Source organism: Boleophthalmus pectinirostris, unplaced genomic scaffold (assembly GCF_026225935.1).
Source record: "Boleophthalmus pectinirostris isolate CB_2022bp ecotype Guang Dong unplaced genomic scaffold, ASM2622593v1 HiC_scaffold_5, whole genome shotgun sequence".
NCBI classification, from domain to species: domain Eukaryota; kingdom Metazoa; phylum Chordata; class Actinopteri; order Gobiiformes; family Gobiidae; genus Boleophthalmus; species Boleophthalmus pectinirostris.
The window spans coordinates 22,447,509-22,471,513 of NW_026571404.1; the positions used below are offsets into that span (position 1 = coordinate 22,447,509).

At 40.8% G+C, this 24,005-nt stretch overlaps 1 non-coding gene across 1 annotated transcript in view; it reads left to right on the forward strand.

The window, feature by feature from the left end:
• Window positions 1–6,129: 6,129 nt before the first annotated feature.
• Window positions 6,130–24,005, forward strand: part of LOC110157011 (uncharacterized) — a 31,332-nt gene continuing 13,456 nt past the window's right edge. The window contains exons 1-2 of the transcript XR_008633374.1: window positions 6,130–6,271; window positions 23,129–23,205. This is a non-coding gene — a transcript (uncharacterized LOC110157011). The remainder of the gene's footprint in view (window positions 6,272–23,128; window positions 23,206–24,005) is intronic.

The window sequence follows — 24,005 nt, forward strand, 5'->3', positions numbered from 1 at the left end:
CAATAGACAAATAATACAATAAAGATAAAAACTGTGAATGATATAAAGAAACATTAAAAGTGTTTCTAAATAGATTTTCCTTGAAGGTTGGGAGATTGGTGCAGTCACGGAGGTGCCGAGGTTTTATCAGTTTAAATGAATAGCTGCAGAATGGATTGAAAATGTATGTTAAAAACTGAAACAAAACCAAATTTGGCCTGTAGAATTTAAATCATAAGATCTTTTTGTATGTTTCCCATGTCCTTCTGAGCCATACATCCGTTATTATGCAGAAGTTGACTTACATTACTCTTAAATCTCTTTCTAATTAGATCGCCAATCCTTGTAAATGACTCACCACTTCACCTTCACTATATTCACCTTTAGCACACAAAACTGTCATGATTCACAGCGGCCCAGGTTGTTATTGCACGTTGCTTCCTATTTTAGCTATAATTATATCAGTGAGATCGTCTTTAATTAAGAATGCAATTACCTTCTTTTTATTGTTCAAATACAAGCAGGCAGTGTATTATGTAGTAATGGCACGTTTCTTTTGTCTGTTTAATCAAATTGACCTTTATTTGCATGTCAACATCTCAAAGTGATGGCTGGCACTTGCTGTTCGTAGTAAGGAGAGCATTCTAGACTTACCAACTTGTTTGATTGACATGTACCCCCGCCACTGTAATATCATGCATGTGAAATTGCATTGGAAATCCTAAAAACAAGTCTACAAGTGCTTCTCAACTTGGGAATTCTCACAATATTTGGCAGTAGGAGGAGCTTGCAAAGGTAACCCCCACTACCGCTTGGCCCTTGTAGCCCCCTTTCTAGTCTCCAGCTTATGAATGGCCTGAATACAATAAGCGGCATTTTTTTCTCCTCTCTCCTTCCCTCCTCCCTACTTTCCTCCCTCTTCCTAGCCTTCCGTTGCCCCTCTGAGGATTGCTGGGAATGTAATGTATGTGTGTTTGCATATGTGTGCTAAAGCGGGCTAAAAGGCAGAAAAAAGGAGAAATGGTTAAAGAGTGGGAGAGGACTGTGTGTCTAAATTTCACAACTAAATGTATGTATCCCATGTGGAAGTGCGCATGAGGCCCCTCTAGGCCTGGGTTTGGCCTGCTGCAGTCGGGCTGGGGTCATGTGAGCTTTTCTGGGGTGTGAAACTCGAGGAGTGGCCCATGAGGGATCAGCTCCAGGTCACTCGCACACTCAATGACACTCTCACACAACAAATAGCCCATACGCTGTAACTGCACCGTCATAAACTGTACGCTGCCCCTGCTCTCCTCCACGCACTATAAAACCTGGCAAAAACATCTCCCAAAAATGCTTAGCCATCTGTGGATCATCCCCGAATGGAATACAGCCCAAACCAGAGCTAATATTCATAACCTTTATTCCCGTGAAATTATTAGAAAGCTAAATGTCATAATTTTCTCTGCGCTAGAAGCGACGTGTCTGACAAGATTGCCTTTCTCAGATGACTGACTAGTGAAGCGCTGGCTGTTAATTTGCTAGGCAGCAGAAAAATGGCTGACACTTCGGATTGGCACGTGTGCCCTGCTGTAAAGGGGGCAGGTAGAACCATCCCAATGTTTTACATGGTTAATAATCAGATCATAACAGATTAGCCTAGATTCTGCTTGATAATGTCAGGGTACGCCTTGAGACAGAGATATGAGGAGAGTTGATGAAGACCAGGAAACTGGACACCAAGACGTGATGGTGCAGACGTATTAAACAACCCAAAGCAGGACTGCTAAATTATATATGTGTAACCTAATTAATTCAGATATGTTTGTGTTGCTGTCTGCTTGACTGAAGTAAGAAAACTTCATGCACTTATGTATTTAACTTCACAGTTAAAAGTGCATTAGTGTTAAATCAGCAGTGCTCTGCAAAGCTCCTCCATGCCAGAGCTGCAGCTGACACTGAGAGGAGTAATGAAGTAGGAGAGAAGGAAGCCAGAATGAGACATGAAGTGCTGTGGAGGCTTATAGAAAACCTACTGAAGCCGAATGAGTGCTCAAGTCACTGTGTGTTTCGCTAACACTAACGAAGCTAGTTAAAATGAGCACTAACCTAGTTTATATGTCATTATCTGTTTGCTGGCATATTGTGTTTGTGAGAGTGTGTATTTGTGTATACAGCGTGTGAGGGGACTGATAAAATATTCCTTCCCTTGGTTGGCCCGGGGGCATTTCAACTGCCCCTGGCTCCTTCCAGTCACTGGCCTGCTCCCTAATTGCCACACAGTCTCTCTCTCTCCCCACACACACACGCATTTGGGGCTTCTGTGGCAGAAAACTCACATCCATAAAGAAAAGCCATAGATGCGTACATACAGACCAATGCACACATATGCATGCATGCGTACACCACTCATGAACACGCACCCCCACTGCCCCGCATTGATTCCCGTCCACCCCAGCCCCCCCCTCAGCTCCCCCTCAGCTCCTCTTCTGTGTAGTTTCAAAGACGTCATGGGCGATCAGTAGGCCGGGTCCAGAGTTGTGCCTGTGGCTTTTCCTCATAGCGAGAGTGGAGTTTATGCTAGCAGGTCTTTTCCTGCCACTGGATGTATGCAGCCCACAGTTACAGGCTGCTGATGCCCGTAATGAGCCTGGCAGCCTGGGTATGCAGAGGGAAGGCTGACTGCTCCACTGGCTCACTGGCCTCTTCAACTGCCTTACGTTTGACTGACAACATGCACTACTTACTATCTGGGTGGATGGATTTCATAGTATTTCACTGTTCTCTTTATGCCATTCCAAAGCCTGGGTAGTTATGGAGAATCTGTTATTGAACCAAATGCAACAGCAGTGTAGAAAAAAAAAAGATTAAGAATGGATTTTATAGTCATAGTTTCATAACATTAGTTGTAGAAATAGTCACCTGCATTTGATCCATTCTTTGTATCATTTGTGCTGTTGTGAGATCTGCTCCCCCTTTCCCCTAGCTAACACTGCTGACATTTCCACAACATGGCTGCCAGACACAGCTCCAACACCTTTCCTGTGTTACTGCTCCCTGCTCCCTCGGTCATTCTCATCCTGCTCCTGCTGCTTCTACTTTGACTGTAAGGTTAAAGGAAAGCACCAAAATCAGGCCCAGGCGTTACAGAGGCCACTCATATCGAATTGCACCTAATGTGGAAAAGACAAATACAATGACTAATCCCAAATTCTTCATTTTGCCTTCTATGAAATGGTACTTACAGTAGAAGATAATGTGGTGGTTAAAACAACAATAAAGTCAGTAAACGTAAGATTCATGTTATTACTGGCCCACTCACCAACTTTGGCATATGATTTACTTACACATAATGGTGTAATGTACTTGCACTGTGCTTAATATAGATCAAAAATGATGTTTACTGTATAATGATTAATACACAATTTAAACATAAGTTGATATAGAAAACTCTGTAATATATGTTTTTTGGTTTTTTTTTCATAGTAATAGTAGCAACTCAGAATCAGAACTAATTTCAGAATAAAAATTACACAGAAACGAAAAATTGTACTCATGTCCAGGTTATCATCAGTACAAAAAACAGTCCAATAAATAGTTTAAAATATTGTACATCAAGTGCAGGCTTTAAAATGCCCCCCACTCATCCCCATTTTTTAAAGTGCTTCTGAGTTAGTGCTATTTCATCATCATCATCCTCATTAAGCTTACCATAATATTTTATTCTTTACTGTCTCTCCTCCAATTTACCTCACATTACAATGCCCTTAGCCATTTCTCACCTCTTGCTTTTCTGCTTATGCTTGCACCAGTCCACTCCCCCACTCCCTCACCCACCGTACGGTACCATGGCCAGTTCGCCTCCGTCTCCTAACTCCTCTAACTTGCATGGGACAAGCCCCACGGTTTGTTATTGTAGGCTTTGCTGAACATGAGCCGGTCTTTACAACGGATTGAAAGCATTTGCTTCCAATGAAAATCTGGTCTTAGATTACAGGGCCCAGGCTCAGCTCCTCTCTCTGCTCTGTTCCAGCCGTGGCAGAGACACATAGAGGAAGAGAGAGGAGGGGGCTCTTCTGGTCTGAAACAGTAGGCAGTATAGAGCCAGTTGTTAAGTCTGGGGTGCATTTGTCCTGGGCTAATGATGTAACTTAAACTTGAAATTGGAGTGTGCTTCTAAACACAGAGGGCTCACGGGAGTTTGATGGGTGGGGTTAGTGGGGTTTCTTGTACCACTTTGGGCTTTAGTAAGTCTTGAGCTTGTCTATAGATGAATTTTGGTACTTTTTTATCAACTGTATTTGTAGTATTTTGTTCAGAAATACCTGCCGCATCTGTTATTTAACTAGATGCTGAACTTATTCATAGCTTTCAGGATTATGTTTTTCAAACTAACCAGATCAGCTCCTTTGCACTGTACTTTCCTTTGTGATAACCCTCGCTCATCTCCAACACCTGGCTCATAATGGCTGGATGGCTGGATTACATATGCACCAATGGCATTATTGACCCAACATTCAATATAGTCTTACTTTCCATAATCACTAGTCATTTCATAAACACCATAGATTATTTGGTCTATTTTGGTCATCACTCTACATAACATGCATCACTAATATTCAGTGACTAGAGTTGTGTTGGTGTGGAGGTGCCTCCCCTCCCCCACTCTGCAAAGCATCCTCTCTGCTGCTACCAGTGCTTCATTAAAAAGCCTTCAATATTTGTGCATATGTATCTTGTGCTGCCAGAACAGTTGGACTGATGAAGAGGGGATGAGAACGCACTCTGGCCCAGTGTTGTTTCGTATGGATCATTGCGAGCCTCTCTCTCCTAATGGTGTATATAATTCAGGTGCCCTCCAGGCATGCTTTCAGGAATTCTTTTGCCTGAGGTAATGGGGAGCAAAGGCCTGGTTTTAGGCCCTTGATTATTCCATTGATGTGGCGGGCTGGAAAAAAGTCATCTCCAACCGGATTAGCGCCAACATCCCCATTAATTATCGATGAATCAGGGCTTAGGGTTTAGCTAGGTGCTGGGTGTCGCCCTCTGTAAGTTAGTGCAGCACGGGTTTGCCTGAATGTAGTTATCTCCCAGTGCCACAGTGAATTGACATAAAAGCTTAAGAAGTGCTTTGTGTATAATCAATAAATAAGCATCCAATTCCGCACACTGCTTCAGCGGTTTTTATTTTAGCTTCTTTCCTTTCCTTCTTTTTCCCTTTATGAGGACAAAAGTCACTTATCTGCTGCTCAAATTTTCCAGCAGCATGTGTTTACCTTGCTTCATGTTTCTTTTATTATTCTCAAGTAGAATGTTGCTATATGGATAATAGCAATTAGACTTTGCACAGACGCAAATAGAATCATGGGTCTATAGAATAAGCTGCAGTAAGTGAGTCTCTCTCTCACTGTGTGGAGTCTGGTGAATGCAGAGAAAAGGCCTTGGAGTGTCTGTCCCTGCATGCTCAAAGACTCTAAGCTGTCTCAGTGTTCCCCTAAGGTGAGGTTAACTGGCCTTAATAGAGCCTTATCAAAGCCCTACAGGTTGCTGTAAGCAGCCATGATGCCATTGTTATGAAAAGCAGCTAGCTTTGTTATTGCTGTTTGTGCCTCTCACTTTCGTTTTTCCACCTATTTTGCTTTTTGCTTTTATTTTCTGCCCCCCTCCTCGTTGTCGCAACCTTGCCTTTTGTAGTGTCGTGTTCCTCTTTCCACCTCAGGTAAAATGGCAGAATGTGGTGGGGTGACGCTTCAATAACTATTTTCCCCTCAGGATAATAAAGACTAAATCTCTCTGTCATTTTCAATTCTGCGCCGGCTTGGATGGGAGAGTGGGGAAATGCGACCTTACAAGTCCTTTGTGCTCCCCTCCTCACACTCAGAGACGCAGCGCTTGGTGTGTTTTCATGTGGCGGGGAGAGCAAAATGAAAGGCAGGGTTATTTATAAATGTATTAAAAATGAATGCATTTATGAGGTGCTGTTTTCCAGCCATTCGCGCTTGCCATTGTTGTGTCTCTATACCCCTTAGTCTGTGCATACAAAGCCCTCTAGAATTCCTTGGAAATTGTATTTATTCCCTTTGAAGGAGGATGCATCACATATTCAGGAAGTAAACAAATAGGGAGACTAATTTGCTCTGTCTTTTACTGTTTGTGTCATGTGACAGGTGACGGTCTGGACAACAGTGTAGCCTCACCAAGCACGGGGGACGACGATGACCCGGATAAGGAAAAGAAGCGCAACAAGAAGAGAGGAATCTTCCCCAAAGTGGCCACCAACATCATGAGAGCATGGCTTTTCCAGCATCTAACAGTAAGTAGAAGTAAACTCGTGCACATTATAGCTTCCTACACAGCCACAGGCGCTTTCACTCTCTCTCACACACTTAAGATACCAATACGTGCTCATTGACACCACAAGAATCCACTCTTTTCTTCAGTCTATCCCAGTGCTGGTATGGGGAACACTTCAAAGACAAGGCCTGTGTAATCTGCCGGCGATCTCTGCTGAAACTGAATAACGTTGAAGCTAAGGAGAGATGCCCCTGGCCATAGCTGCTGCAGATACATAGATGAACCTTATTAGAAACAAATCTGTCATTATTCAACAGATGTCGGCGATTCTAGGGTTCTGCATTCGTTTTACGCTATTTAAGTTGGGAATACCAATATCTCAGATGGTGTTTTCGCAATTTGGTTATAGGATTGTAATTCTAAGTTAACTTCTCCAATAGAAGTCCGCCATCTCCTTGTTTCCATGGAGATGCTTTTGCTTTGCCTAGAATATTTCACAATATGTCATTAGAGTTATCTTACTAACAAATTACAGGTCAGATCTGTGTGGAACCTACCTATACTGAAAAAATGTTATGCCATTTTTACGAGCAGAACTTCTGTACACCTGAACAAATGCTGAATAGTTATGTTTTTTGCTATACTGAGGAACATTCCAGGCAAGGCAATAACATTTCCATGAAGACAAACAGGTGGCAGACTCTCTACCAGAAAAGTTACATAGTGCACCTTTAAAGATACACCTTTTTCCCATGCCTGAAAAGACCTTTGCACTGGCTGGTACATTACAAATTGGTTACATCTTACATCATTGTAGTTCTGAGACGTTTCACATGTAATCAACTCAGACTGCAGACCACAATTTAGATTATACTCAGAGGCACTACTAAAAATAACTTGACATAGTGGAAATGTTTACTGGATCTAAATTACACTGTTTGCAATCTAACCTATACTCCCAATACTTCTCCCAAAATGTGGAAAACATAATACAGTTTGGATGGGGTTGAATTTCACCAAGCATCACGCAAGATGCTGTGAAAAGTAATTTGGTTGTTGGATTGTGAATATTGCATGAACTTTTTATATATTTATTGCAAGTCTTTTCTTTGATGTTGATGCATGATAAGGTCTATGAGAATCGTTTCACTGTTTACTGGCCATATGGAAGTTCCCTGCATTTCAAATAGGAGTGTGTATTTGCAGGCAGCTATAAGACATTCTTGGACTTTTTTTTTTCCATCTGACCCCTATCCCCCAACCACCAACTCTTCATTGTCCGTTCACCTCCCTCTCCCTAACCCCAACCTGTATACCTCAGAAACCTTGAGGGCCGCAGAGGAAAAGGTGTTTGAAACATGCACACTTCCTCCCCAAAAGCCAAATGTCATATAACACCAGGGCTCCAGCTTATGGGAGGCTTGTTCACTCTCAGATCTCCAACAGTGGGAAGGATATACACGAGTGTCAAGGGAGCAAGGGAGAAGAAAAGAGTCGAGAGGAGAAGGCCAAGGAGGTGAAGAAGAGGGATAAGGAGAATCTGTGGAGCCTTTCTGTGCTCTCAGGCGCTAGTCTTAAAGTACAAGATGGGCTACAGACACAATGTGCATTTTTGGGACAGTGTGGGTTCAAAATTGTGGTGAAAACCAAGATTGGAATTTTCAATGTCAAATAGGAGTGTCGCAATAACACATTTGTAGTGTGATATATTGCAGAGTTAAAATAGACAATAAACTGAATATACTGAAATTAATTTATGCCACTGACACAATAGCCTAAAAAATATTCTAAATCTGCAATAGTGTTTAAAAAAAACATGTTCTGCAATAAATAAAGAGCAGACTGAAGCAGTTTAGTACTTACTAGGTTTGCTTTTTTAATGAATCATATAAATTATTAATTCAAACTTTTACAGCTTAAATCTTATCATACAGCCAAAAAATAACCCCAAATTTTCCAGTAGTGCAAAGTATTATACTTACTGTATGTACACATTGTAAATGTTCACTCCAAAATAATATTGTTCCAACTTTCATATATTGAATGATAAGTCATTATAGTAATTATCTTGACAGGCCTAGTTACAAAAATAATATTACTGAAGAAAAAAAGTTGAAAGTATTGCGTGTGTGTGTGTTTTCAACTTTGGGTATTATTGGATATTACATAATCCTACAAGACCATTTGTTACTTTTCGATGAATGGATAGTGGGTTGCTGCTTTTTCAGTGGATGTCAGTTGTCATTTCAATTTAATTTTGTTGATGATTTCATAGCTGATTTCATATAATCCTTGGTATCAGGTTTGGAACTTGATTTTAGATTTAAGAACTATATTTTTATTGGCTGTTAGATTCAAATCGACAGGCCAAACCAAACCCTGGCATCGTCTTGTGCCCACTCTTTGTCTCTAAATGGGAGAGTCTGGCCTCTCAGAGATAGACCAATTACACAGATGTGACTGCAGTGGCACCACACCACTCTGAAATTAGCCAGGACTAAACTCGCATGGAACCCATTTACACAAGAACAAAGATGAGCAAAGTGAGAAGAATAGATTATGGCGTTAGTCTGGAGTTAGGTGTTTTCGGTATCCGCCTTCATACTTGGTGCCACTGGGGAGATATGTTGTGGGGAAAGAGGGAGGGGGGAGGAGCACTTAGGCACAGAAATATACAGAGTAGGTGGCATCAATGCTAGTTTTTAGGCTAGAACTGCACAAGAATAAAATTCGTTTTTCAGATAAAGGTGACAAAAGTGGCTGATTCAACAGTGGTCATGATTTGGAGATGGTGACGAAATATTGGCACGTCTCAGTCTGACACACCCAGTGAGATCATGCAGTGTTATGGATGTTGTTGGGACATGTTCATTGGGAGGATCATGCTGTGTTGACATGGACTCAATGGAAAAATGTTAGCTTGAAACTGCTAAACTTGATGCAGCTATAGCTTCCCATGCAACTGTAGGCCTGTTATGTTAAAGTATATTTCCATTTAATCATACCTTTTTGCATTTGGCTAAAATGGCTAAAATATGGTTTCAAATTTGGCAATTGAATTATTAGCCATAAATCTAATCGAGCTATGTTCATAAACAATGTACACTGTGGGTGTGTATTGTCCTTGCCTCACATGAAAACGGTTGTGATTTCTTCAGGTCGCCACACACTACAGGAGAATTTGCCAGATTTTTCGCTTTTCCTCAAGTTCGGGGAGGTGTGACCTGACTTTGTGTCTTCGTATGCTCTGTCAGATTGTAACCACCAAACATCAGCAACACTACGGTACCAGCCAAAAAACAGAGCATGGATCGCTGTGAAGCTGCAGATTGGCCATAGTGACTCTACTTCCTGTGTGCTTTATCGTCAACTTTCTGTGCATTAAAAATCATGTATCTGAAGTATTGTACCACTTTTCACAAATTATAATAACATAGTTCTGACTTGTATCTAAACTAGAACTGCAGTGCTCTGATCTTTTGAACACTTAAGAGTCTCAAAGCGAGTGGTTTTACTGTAGACAGGAAACAGCTGACAATACGTGCACTCACAACTGTGTAGCGTGTGGTCCGCAGACATATTCCACTGCAGTCTTTGTGATAAGAGATTTTAAATCTCATAAGGTTCCTCATGTGTGTGGTGTGTACATTTGTCTCACATTTGTCATTTAAAAATCTAAAAAAATTTAAAAAAAGACTGAAAAATCCTGTAGTGTGTGGCAGCCTTTAACCTGAAAAAATTTGCATACCATCCCTGTTGCTATCCTGTTGAACTAAGGGTGCTAAGTGAGTAAAGAGAGCGAATTGTGTAAGTTAGATATGACATTCCTTTTAAAGTAGCTTGTCATTTTGTCTCATGCTTCGATCAAAATTGTCCAATATTTACTTTACTCCAAAGCTATTATTATATTATTATGTACCGCCAGCTCCCCAGCTCTCCTCAACAATGGTATTTTCTTGTTTAATTTAACAAGAAATGAGTAGTAAATGAAAGCTCAAGCCTCCAATCCTCCAGCGTTTCCTCTCCACTCCCCTATGAAAAGGCAATTTGTGAAATTATGTGATAGAGTAATTAGATAGAATTCACCCCGCCCTCCCCTCATACACATACACACACACACAGACACACACACCCTCCATATTCCATTTAGATTGTTCCTTCTATTGTATGAAATGAGAGGAGGGGCTATGGCATTGGTTAGTATTGCTGTATTAGCCTGGCAGACACACACACAATACTGCACTGGCTCTCCGCCCCTCTTATTTGTACACAGCTTCGGAGTAACGAGGGGCTAACCATGATTGCAGCTCATAAAAGGAGCCAACCCGCAAAACCCCCTTGACGAGCTCCCATTTGTGCCTCCTCTTTTAAAAACATGTAAAATCTAACTCCAGAGTATAAAAACTCCAACTGGAAGGCATAATCCCCAGTTAATACAATTAGAGTCTAATTTAACTGCTCTGAGACGCAGATGGAGCAGAGCTGGAGGTGCGTTCATTCTCCCCCCAGATTTTTTTTTTTTTTTTTTTTTTTTTTTTTTTTTACAGTGCAGTGTAGCAGGGCTTTTTGAGCAGAAACAGGTGTGAAAAGTGATATAATTCATTTCTGCGCTGGCAAAGAAAGCAAGCATGCAAAAGTGCAGCCTTGTGGCGCTGTAGTTGGGGGTTCTGAGTTTGCAAGTGACTATTGAAAAATGTGTGTTGGTTTTATTTCTTTATTTCTTTAACTGGGACAGTGCAGTCATACAGAGTCATAGGTAGAACATGCAGTGTGCAGCTAGTGCAAATATTTAACTCTTGTCCCTGGTTGGACTTTTTCTACAAAACAGTTTAAAAACACATCCAAACTAGATAATCAAATAGGTGCACGATTACGTCTTGAATTTGGACTGTGCTTATCAACCAGGAAGTTCATGTGCATGCTTTTGAAAATTTCCCAAAAATAAAAACAAAACAAAACATCTTGAGGTCAAAGTTCAAGATTGCCTCAGATGCTATTACTCTTGTGCTGTTTATTGCTGTAGCCTCTACATGTCAGCGCCCCGGTCAGCTAAGGCATCCCCAGTCCAAGGCGGAAACTCCCATCTGGATCCTTTGCGACCTCCCCTCAACCAATCTCAGAATTTCACCCACATAAATCTGTCTTATTATCAAGGCCAATTTAAAAGGTCATGCAGTGTTTTTGAAAAGGACAATAAGAGCAAAGTGGAAGCATGACAGAGTACTTTACAATTAAGTTAGTCCTGTGATTGTTGTTTGACGTGTTTTTCTTGCACAAATTGAGTTTCTGCATGAAAAAATTATCCAATCTGACTATCTAAGTCACTGGGACGCCTCAGTAACTCTCTTACCAAAGGGAAATGAGCTTGAAACAGTGCGTCAGCTGACGTTTGTATGTGCCTTGTCATGATTTGTTCTTCATAATCGACAACAAAAGAGATGTCCGTCTTGATACTGTACAGTAATATAGCGCTCTGTGACCTGATGTCTCCGATTAGGTCTTAATTCAATATAAGTGGCAGTCAGAAGCCAAGGCGCCACTGCATTAGAGATTTCAAAGAACGACCTAAGAGAGGACAGACAAACGGACAGATCTGCCAAAGGCCTAGCGTGACACTGTGACGGGGCACAGGCAAACAAGAGAACAAGTTATAGTTTTATTTCACTGATTTTACTCGTTTCACATACTTTATCTCCGGCACTGGAACTAGCTGTAGGCAGAGGATGTGTGCTGGCCAGTATGAAGACCCCTCTTTGTGTCAATGGGATCTATGTGTGAAGTCTGTAGTTTACGTTTTCCTATACTGCTCAGCAAAAGCAGTCCAGCACTAAAATAATTACTTTCTCAAGATTGCTTATAGACATAAAGATGGTTCTATAGCATTGTGGTTCACAAACATTTAATCTTATAATATATTTGGCAAGCGAGTCTGCAGCCTGTCTGCTTAGAAAGATAACCTTTCACTTAGTCACTATGGCCAAATGTTTAGGCGCACATATGTACATGCCTTTGGGAGTAAGCTGTTCTTTGTATATTGAAATCAAAATAGTAATAGTAACACAGTGAGGCATGGCAGATTTAAATGTATTTATAATTTCATACAAAATGCCATTAGTATTTCAACTATAACCCTTCAGAGTCAGATTTAATCCACTTCTCTCTACATGACAGTCTATGAGCACAATAAGATCCATTCCATTCCAACAAATACCAAAGCAATACAATGCACAACAAGGATATTGATTTAAATAGAAATTCAGAACTCTTATTTTTCCTGAGCTTGTGAATGTTAGCAGCATTGACTAGAGTCAGAGATGAGGCAGCTGAGTCAACCTGCGAACTCCCACAACACACAGGGCAGCCCCAGCCCCCACATTAACCCACACCTTGTAATGAAAACATCATCAATTATCCCTCCTGACAGGCCCCTGGGAGCAGAGGCAGACAGATCTCTTTGGGGGCTTCTCTTTGTCCAGTCACCCCCATAGACACATGGTATTGGCAATTTTCCACACAATATGTAACTCGCATCGCGGCTCTTCGCTGTTGTTTCGTGTATTCAAGCTTGATAGCATATCTTTCCTCATGCACAGATAGCAAGGAGTGGCTAGATAGTGTGACCCCATCCATCTGGTCAAGTTGTAGGGGGCACAGGGTGTATCTGAATGTGTGTCTTTTGTGTTGTTTTCAGAGCAGTGTGTGTGTGTGTGTGTGTGTGTGTGTGTTGTGCGTGTGTGTGTGTGTGTGTGTGTGTGTGTGTGTGTAGGGGGTGTATAATGGTATGGCCGGGGCAGAGGGAAGTCATCAGTCCCGACACAGGCTCCTGAAAGGCCATCTGTTTTTTGACTGATGGACAGGATGATGGATGGATGGGCAAATGAATAGGGGGCATACAGTAAACGCTTTAGGGAGGAATTTGAAAAGATACATATGTTAAGGCGTATGTTAAGACATTGACATTCTCTAGCTTTGGTTTTGTACTTTTGTTGTTTAAACATTTATGCCTGAACCATACGAATTTTGGTTAGAAACTTTGTAGAACTGTATTATAGTCTTGCAAGGGCTTTGATCTTGTCAGATGAATACAATCTTAACAACAAAAGCACAAATGGCTTCCTTTGCTTTCTGCTATTATAAACAGAATACATATAATCTTTTCAAGCTATAATCCATGAAACCATAAGAATTGTAAACTAAAGACTCTTTGTAACAAGCTCAGTCATGGCAAACAAAGTCATAAAATAAAAAAGACAAAAAAAAAAACTTGGCTTGAAGACTTCATATCATACATGCCTTTACACAATATTATCTTGAGAGTCTAACATTTTAATTTTAAACATCATTACGAGCTGCCTAAGATAGCAGAAGGATATGAATGTTGCTCCAGCCTCAGTCAAAGGGCCGCTGTGTTTCTTTAAGAATGTGAGAACTTTACAGACTCTCAAGGTCGGTCAGTAGCAGTGAAGATCACTGGTCACAAGGGACTTAACATACTCCCCTAACCATAAAATACATAGGTCTGCTCTGTTGATTTACTTTAGACATTCTCAGGACTACATTTGTTTTGTAGGAGCCATTAAACCCACAAATAATAATGCTATTGTTCCCTTTTTTCATTTTTCATATTCTTACCCCTCCTTTCTAACCACCCCTTTCTATAAATTAATAGCTGGAGAAATATGACACAGTCGAGTGTGTGGCTTCATTGTTGCACACTGTGTTATGGTGATGGATGTCTTCATGCCAATGCTGTTCTTTCACACTAGTTGTATTTTTCATTAACAGCTGTATGCCATAAGTCTGTCTGTCTTTGTCAAAATGCACTGAGACCCTGATCACTCCAGCTTGATTTAACAGTATTCTGTAAATGCAATGTTGCCATACACACAGATACACACTATGATGCCATGTTCAGTACAGTGTATGTCTACTGCAGTGACGTCAGCATCATAGTCGGGGTGTGGAGTTCCCCACCAGGACTGCGGTATTTATTGGAGAGTGAGTGGCAAGTTGACGTCCGGAAGAGTCTGGGAAAAATATTGTCATAAGTCTGTGGTTAGCTTATGGAATGCTTGTAATAGAAAGATTATTATTGCCAGCAGTTGCGGATTGTATTTTTAATATAAGCAATGACTTTTGTTTTCGCACTGAGACATTAAGCACATTCAGTTAAGATGTTTGCAAAGTAATGTTGTCACCATGATTGTTGTTAATTTATACAACCTTTGATATACGCACTGTTTTGTAACTCTATGGAAAAAGCACTCACTCCTGAATTAGTAAGTCTTTGAGTCTGAGTCCAGGTTAAAGGACTATGATATTGGCAAGACAAAACTAGTGCACTTGGTAACTTTTCTAGTGGAGTGTCCACTATCTACTTTTCCAAAATATGCCATTAAACTTATCTCTATGGAAAGAAAGAGTAGGTGAAATCAGGTCAAGTCTTTGGAGTGCCCACTGTTTAAAAAAATAAAATAATTTGGTCAATGTATAACTCATTACAGTCTACATACATTATATTAAGTCCATAAAATAAAACATATTCACAATCAAACACTAAGAAAGTCAGTGACCAGGTGCAGACAGAAGTTAAAGCTTATTTTGTCTAGTGTTAATCTCCAGTTAATGGACATTCATCTACAAACTCACACTCACTCACAGAAAGAATGTATTTTTCTGTAATAAAAAAAGCAAGATAGAGAAGTTAAACGATATATATATATAGTTTACTTTTGGCAAAAAACTATTTTTTTTTTCTATTGCAAGCTCATATTCCTTCTTTAAGCATGAAGTGCCTTTGTGTCTCTGTCCTTGCGTGCGCTCTGCTGCTCCGTGGCTGCGGTTTCTCTGTCGTGGTAATCAGTTTGTTCGTTGGCTGAACTAATTTATCAATTCAGTTCCTCCCACTTGTATTTTCGCCCATGCGTGAACTCTGCGTCTCTCTTTCTCTTCGCTTCTACTCTGTATATCTTTCAGTCAGACAAAACACTTCCCCCTGAAAAACCATAAGGGCTCCCCATCTTTTATGCATGCCTTCTGCTTCTCTGACTTCTCTCCCATTTTTGCTTTTTTCTACGTTTCGCTCTTACTCCATTTTTCCATAATGTACATCTGTGTTAGCTTACATTTTATTGCCCTTGAACTGTGCAATCCCTGTGATATTGGTGCCATTTCAAAGAGAGTGCTATTATTTATAGATAAGCTCTTGTATGATATGCTGCCATAACACAGGGCTAATGGTCTAATTGAGGTGTGCTCCAGTGCAGAGGCAGGTGGCACGGCTGATTGTAAGCAGGTAGTGCCATCTGACCCTGCCGAGAGGTCTGGTCAAATGCGTTTGGTTTGATGGCAATGTTAATGTGTATGTGTAGGCTCCTGAGTTGTTTGTGCGTTAGTGTGGCGGCCACTGGAGTGAGAGGAATCATCGCTAGTGAACCAGGTGGTGAACGCATGCAGGCAATAACTCACGGTGAAGGACTCAAACAGAGCTAAAGGCTGGAGCAGCACAAGGACACTCCGATTGGACTTTTGGATTTCAAAGCTTCAGTCATCATTGCAGTTGTGCTTTATAGGAGGACCAGACGTTGATTCGGTCCGTGTGGCACCTCTTAAGCACAGCCTGTGTAGCTGTTACATTAGCAGTGGGGGAAGTGGGCAGACATGAGGGTGCTGCTCACTTGTTTGTTACGACACATTAAGTCATTGATTTGTGAAAGCATGCACCGATGGAGATGGACCTTTCTTATTGTTGCAAGAATTAAAGGGTAGGTTGAAAAGGAAAGTGGAAAATTTGGGATATGAAAATTGCAAATAAATAAAATCTACCTAAGCAGATGCCATGGTGGAATAGACAGAAGAGACAAAGAAGAAATGGAGCAACATCTTTCAATAATCTTGTCCTCTTTGCCTATTATACTTGGCTCTCTGAAGAGCATAAGGGAGCAATTGTGGAATACCTTTACCTAGTTTCTGCATTCTCCTTCACCCCCAGGGGCCAGCGGTGAGTTTCTAATTAAAACGTCAGGGGCAAAAGGGTAATTATGATAATAACATAATAATATTGCTAGGGTTATTAGAATGTTCTGTGGCCCCTAAATTGTTTCCTCTGAGAGATCACATTTCAGTGGCATTACGTAAAGTCAAATTTCCTTGAAAGTCAAGTGAAATGAAATGGTCTCTCTCTGGCTCAGATGCAATCTGAGAGTATGATTCCCCCCTGAATATCTCAGTGTGAGAAATCCTCTTAGGCTTTCACCGCTGTGACATCTGTAGGGCTCCAATAACCAGTTACAAGCCCCATTTAGTCTCAAGCAATCATGTGGTTAGTGCCCAATTGTTCTATAATTGTTTTTATTTGGTTGCCTCGAAATCTCCCATAATAGTACTTTGTTTTTGCTGCAGTCCTGTGTATTGTAGCCCTGTTTAACAATTTGTTTTTAAGCTGCGAGATCAGTGCGAGAACAGTAGCTTGGAGCGCTGTAGCTTGGAGCTAACACACTGGCACAGTGAGGGGTGTCCTGCTGCGATGCCTCAGTGTGCTGTGGTACCTGACTGGGATGAGGCTTTATGGATCCTCCTACTACCCATTTACACACCCCCTTCATTGCAGGCAGCCCTGAGGCAGCCCACCTCCAGCTGTGGCTGCCGTTCATTGCGCTGCTTGGTGCAAGCACCGATTGCTTTGGAGTGCTTCCCCTCGTTCAAATAGGCGGTAATTACGGGCTTAAAGAGGTTTAGTGGTCCAGCAAACTACATAATCACCCCCTGAATTAGCCCCAGCTCATCAGCCTCAGTCCAACGAGCAGCGCTCACCACTAGCACTAGCTAGCATACGCACCCCCTTTCCTTTATTGCACTGAGGCAAACACAGCAGCAGGTGTTGTGCAACATCCGGCTCCTTAATAAATTTAGCCTCCTGCACTGCAATAGGAGGACTAATGAAGCACGCCCTATCTCTTAGAAAAGCAAGTGTGGACGACAGCAGCCCCACATACAGTAGGCTACATGTCATCAGTATTATCAACAGAACATGCCCAGGTTAACACAGCTGCACTTTGTTCAAATGCAAAGCACAATACAATATTGTACCTTTTGTACAAAATGTACAGTATACACATAGGTAAAAACTAAGATTAGTGTTTCACCATATGCATTAAAGTAACCATCATAACTCTGCTAAACTGGAACAGTCAAATATACTGTAGCTTTAAATACATCAGTTTGTTGGCAACGGGCACGATCTAAGACAATTGTGCTTTAGTGGATATAGTTTAGTAATTAAAAAAATATATATGTTTGACCTCAAAATTCCTATTTCCAATCTAAGATGGTGATCTCTTATGACAAAGACAAGGAATCTGGGGGTGTAGATATGTGTACATTGTGGTAAAGGAGTTAGTGAATAATTCATGCCCCAGTGTGGAGTTCATTTTCTATATCCCCATTGCCATGTAAGATACTTGTAGGGCTCCAGAGCATGACGACAGGGGGCGTCTACTTTGCGTAAACTTTGCATACAGCATATTTACATCTGACTTGTGTGCCGTGTTTATTTGAAGGGTCTTATGCCGTCTGTTTTTTGCTCTGGTTTGTATTTTGTGTCATGCAGACCAGAATCAGAGGAAATTAGGTTAGCACTGCTTTTTTCTGTTGTTTGCTGCACTCTCACTCCCTTTTTCTTGTTTCTTTAATCCCCCCTTTCTCCCAGAGCCAGCTTTGTTGCCGGGTCCCTGCTCCCTAATGAAGTCAAAGGGATGTCAGTCAATGCCACCTACACAGAAAGGAATTCAAAAAGGCATACTTCTGACTGTGCTGCATTCAGGATGTAACTTCCACTCAATGAACAAGAAATTTGGAAATAAATTGGGAACTTACTGCAGGAAAAATGGTTTGAAAAGCTTGTTTTAAAGTCTGCATATGCTCAGGGTTCTGGGCATTTGTTGTTAGCATAACAATGTGCTCGCCTCCCCAAATATTTAAGGTAATCTCATCCACTTCTGGCAAGGGCAAATCTGCACTTCCAGTAAACTGTGTGTACATAAGTGTGCGTGGCTGTGAACGTGTGTGTTGTTGAGTTTGGTATGACACCCCAATGCCCTTCTAGCCAAAAAGGCCCCTGGATTAGCCGTCAGGCATTCCTGATGGGCAGCTCGCTTTCCACGCCGAGTTGACCCGGGAATAGTAAGGGGAACAGGTCTTGACAAATAAGCTTGGTTACTCTTACTAAAACTGCCATGTCAACAACCAGCCACAGTCATCTTAAATCAAATTAGTTGCAGCTAAAATGCACAAGACTGGCCCAAATGGATTCACCCTTTTTGCACTGTAAGATACCTTAACGCACAGGAGTATACAGACATGAAAAATAAATAAAAGCTCCAAAATCCATTGACCGTAACTCACATGGATATACTTGCATCTTTGTTTCCCACATAGTATTATTCTTTTGGTCAAACAACCAATACCATTTATTATTTGACCACTAAAATACAGGATCACTTTTCCTTACAATGTAAGCTATCCTTCTCAACAGCTTGTAGATTGCTCAAGATTCTGGCCTCTCTTTAAAGCCATGGCTGAAAAAATGCATATATGACTTTCTTCTCTTTTATTCTTGTCCAACCATCTTGATTCATGCTTGCTGTTAGCTAATGTAGCATGTCAGGGCTTTTTAATGGGATGAAGACAGGCTTGGGAAGTGTGGCTTTAAATAGCAATACATGTAATGATAACACCATGGCACTAATGGCGGAATAGGCATGGTCTGACGCCAAGATTATAGTTATTATTTCTCATCACTTTGTTTCACATGTCTTCCTCAAATAGTGGTCCCTTGGGTGAAATGCGGGACAGGGAGTGTGAAGAGGGGTCTCTCAGAATATTTTATCTGTGTTAAACCCCAGGGGCAGCACATATCAATTTCCATGTCTCTCTCTTTTTCTCTCTCTCCATCCTGACCACTCTTGTTCTGGTCTGTGAGGGTCAGACAGTCAGGGAGGGCTGTTGCTGATGCGAGGATTCTCATGACGCATAACACTGTCCGGAAACCAGAAGTTGTGACCATATATGGGCAAAGGTCAAGAGTTTTTAAGGATGATGGTTGTACAGTGTGGTGTCATTGGTCAGAGAGCTAACAACATATTCTTAAGACCTGTACAATATATTAGATGGGCTTTTAAGCAAATATCTGTCATCTTCAGCACGATATCTTATAGATTTTTCTCATGCTTGCAGACCCTTGCTAAATGGCAATTTTGTTAATATTATCTAGTGAATTTGAGATAACCTGGTGTCTTCATGTGGCATGAAAAGATTCAGTTCACAATCACATTAATTTTAGTCATTGCCAAGAGGTTGGTTAAAGGTGCACTGTAAGGTTCCACAGTATGACTTTAAACAGCTCTACATGTATATTCAGTTAACAGTGGCTTTACTGCTCAAAACAGACATTCTGACGGTGAGCGGGGTTGCCTCTCCACAGATCTGACCTGTAACTTGGTGTGGTTTGGTCTTCATGAAAATAGAAATGTTTAATACCATACTGTGAAACATTCCAGACAAAGCAATAACATCTCCATGAAGAAAAACATTTGATAGATCGTCCTCCAGAAAAGTTGTGCAATGCACCTTTAAGTATTCTTTAGTTTGGTATTATCTCTAAAAATCCCTCCCAAAGCAGCACTTAGGATCATAACTAAAATACTGACAGTATTCTTGTCTTTTACCATCACATCCACACAGGAGTCCTCACCACCCCTGCCCTACCTTTACTCTGTGTTCTATACATGACGCAAATGTTCCCATGTCTGACAGATACAATGTTACTAATATAAGACAACCAGATCCTCTGACACATGCACGCGCACACACAGCTGGACTGATAAGGCAGAGAATGGCCCTCCTCCTGGTGCACACATGCTCACAGTCTAGCCCAGGCCAGTGCTACAAACCGGCTGGAAATTCTCATGAAAGGAGTAGTATATTTGGAGAAGACATATCATTAAGATAGGCGGAGGGATGGAGGAAGGGAGGGAAGGATCAGCCGAAACTTTCCATCTGCTGCTGTAAAGGACATGTTATTGAGCCGCACCAAAAAAACTTCTCTTTCTGTGTCTCTTTGTCCCTAAGAGGCCGAGCTACACTCCTGAGACGCCATTCAAATAGAGTTCAAACTGAGCAACCTGTTACACTGGAAATGCTATAGATAATGATGGAATTGTGTAGTTGTTTAGCAAGATAAAGACTAGAAATGTATTGGTATTACATATTAAAAGGGTAGGAGGAATGACTCCAGCTTATGCCAATTTGCATATTTTTTATTCTGGGATGTGTGGTCCCAAATCTTTATCTAATTTCCTGTGTGTCAATATGTCTATCCACAAATCCAATATAACTCTAAGCATATGCATATTTACATTTTATGAAGAAAAAACAAAACAAAACAATATATTCTTAATTCTGATAGACATGACCATCTAAAATGTCACAGAACTGAACTGGAATTAAATATGAGATGTGTTTCTTGACCACAGCTTGCTAACACATGTGGTCTCCCAATATTTCCCTGTGTCATAAGCTTGTCCAGTGGCAGTGTCTGTCGCAGTATTGCTGGCTTTGTTGGTGTGCGTGTCTGTCTGCATATGACTACTTGTGTATCCCTCTGAATGTGTGCTGGGAAGCCAGGGCAGGCCAGTGCTCTGAAACAGGCTGTATTTGTGCTAGCCTGTGGCCCCTGGCGTGGCCGCAGCTCCCCCCTCTGCATCACGAGGCAGACACTCTTCGCTTTCATAGATCCACAACACGTAGAATGGACACATTGATCTTTTTATTATCGGCTTTGTTTGTCATCCTTAAAAAGTATGCTGTTCATATGGTTAACATCAATGTATTGTATCTATGAGCGCAGAGTCTACGTGTAAAATCAAATGACGCACAGAGATGCCTTAAGAGTCTTACTTTGGGAAATGGTCAGAAATAAATAGTTTATACCCAGACGAACGGCGCCAATAATTTGTGCATCATTATCAATAGAAAAGCGTATAAACAACATGAATGAAGCTCCCACATAGACAAGAAAACACAGTCAACAGTTGAACGGACATGACTGTAGCTGGAGGGGACAGTGCAATTATAAGTTAGCACATGAAATTGGCCTCACTGTCTTCCTCGTCCCCACAACGAATCACATGGACTAGGGAAAGCCAGGAGAAAAACCCCTTCTCTCTATCACTGCTTTTCTAACTGTCTCTTTGCTTCATTCTCCTCAGTCTCATTCATTATGCGCAGGAATAACAGGCGCCGTGTTGATTTTGCATGTCTGATTGACCATTACACACCGTAGACACTTCATGCGTTATGAAATATTACATATTAACAGTGATTTGTAGCATATTGTGCCGATTTAGATATCTTGTTCATACAGTCCTACTTTATAGCCAGGCAAATACACCAAACTGCATGTGAATTACAAAATGTTGGCACACAAATGTAAAAAAATAAGTGAAATATGGTTTGCAAATCATATCAAATAGCCATTGTTTCCATATAGTCCTAAATTAATGTATCAATGGTCTACAATTTTTTTTTACAGATTTGGGGGTTTATGTTTTGTGTACACAGGTCTATTGGTAGCAGAATATAGCATTCAAAAGCAACTATACCCCCACTTCCTCCCTCTTTTAAACCCTGCTGATGGCCACAAACAGTCTATGTCTTGTCTGGAGTCATGAACAGCACATTGTCCTCTGTGAACAAGGCTTCCTACAACTGATACCTCCTTCAGTCTAACATAAACCAACTCTCTCCAGTATTCACATTATCCAATTTATTAATTTCATATATTTAAACAACACGCAAGCCAAAAGTATCAAAATGAGTGTAGTGTTCATCTTGTCTTCTTCTCTTGGCTCATGTCAAATTCTTTCCCTTCTTTCACGAAATTCCAGTTTCTTAAACTTAAAGGTGCATTGCCTTCATGGAAATGATATTTCTTTGCCTGGAATGTACCATGGTATGGCATTAAACACATCTAGCTAGCATTTATTCATTATGGGTTTCTATTGCTCATAAATACAATCATTTTCTCTGTGAATAGGCTTGCCTTTCCACAGATCCAACCTGTAATATAGCCATGTATACATTTATATATAGCAATAACATCTCCATGAAGACAAGCAGACCCTCCACCAGAGAGGTTGAGCAATGCACCTTTAACCCTTTAATCAGTATGTTCACTTTCTCTCTAAACTATATCATACACTGTATCATAAGCTGTTTATCTGACCTAATCTCCAAAAGACAAAAGCTGTCTTCTCACATTTAAAATTTCCCTAAGAGATGAGACATCTTGTCCTCCTTTCTCACTGCTTTTAGTCCCTCCATTTACAAACAATACACCAAATCTTGTGTCTTATTAAAGTTCAGTTTGACGAATGAGCAACAAATGAAGGCTATTAATTACAATGAAAATAGATGTAATGAGCGGCACTAAAGACAGATGATTTAGTATTCTCTTGTCTGTATTCCATTGGGTCACTGTTACTGATCCCTGCTGTCTGATTATGCAAAGGGTGGGGGCATTGACGTGAATATATTTGTGTAAGAGGCTGCCTAATTACCAGCGCTGGTTCTCCACTTCACTTAACTTTCTAATTGGCTTGCCTTTTTGCCTGCCATTAATTACAAGATTTCATATTCCATTAATGATCTAAGAGGAGAGAGAGTTAGTGCTTTGAGAATTACTGTACTGTACATTCACACCTTTACACAAGAATGCTTTTTATGTTGTTTTTGAAGTTAATCTGTCCTATGCTTGATTAAACAAAGAGTTGACAGCCTTTTAGTAAAATGTGTGACCATGTTTTTTCTTACCTTTCAGCATCCATACCCATCGGAAGAACAGAAGAAGCAATTGGCACAAGACACAGGCCTTACCATTCTACAAGTGAACAACTGGTAAGTAGTCAACAAGCAAGTCAATATGATGGTTTTGTCCCCCCAGGCGATACGATATCTAATGATGAAAATTTAAGTCTCTACTCCGCCCCTATGCACACGTACACAAGTTTTTAGTAATGCGTCTCTCACAGATCAATCCATTTTAAGAGATTTGGCCTCCAGTAATTTTCCAAAACCAACCGCCCAAACATGAGCACCCATTCTGATTAAGAGTCAACACCCAATAAAATCGAATTGCATATAGTGGAAAAGTGTTCGCATGGAGACTAATTACTTAGGCTTCAACTTGCATATTTTGCAATTTCTTATAGCAAAAGTTTATTTTAATATATTTAATTTGTGTTTCATATTTGATTGGCATAACTTGAATAATAAAAATACGCTTTTTACCGTGCTGTGCAAAATATAATAATGCATCAGATTTATATAGCGCTTTTTGGACACTCGGTGGTGGTAAGCTACTGTTATAGCCGAAGCTGCCCTGGGGTAGACTGACAGAAGCGAGGCTGCTGCTCCAGTCACCACCAACAGTCACACGCACATGCCACATTCACATTAGACAGTGTGGGAGAAGTGCCTTGCCCAAGAACTCAACGTCAGCTTTTGCCACTGCCACTTTTGAAATTGAAAGTTTATTTAAAATGTTCTTTCAATTAAAAACTCTTGCTTTACTTCCCCACAATTTTTTCCAAGGCACTATATAATCTTTTGCATAGTACTATATAATCACATGAGGCCCTTTGGAGTGTTTCATGTAACTACCTTATACTGGTTGGTTTGGCTTGTGGTCTTCAGTC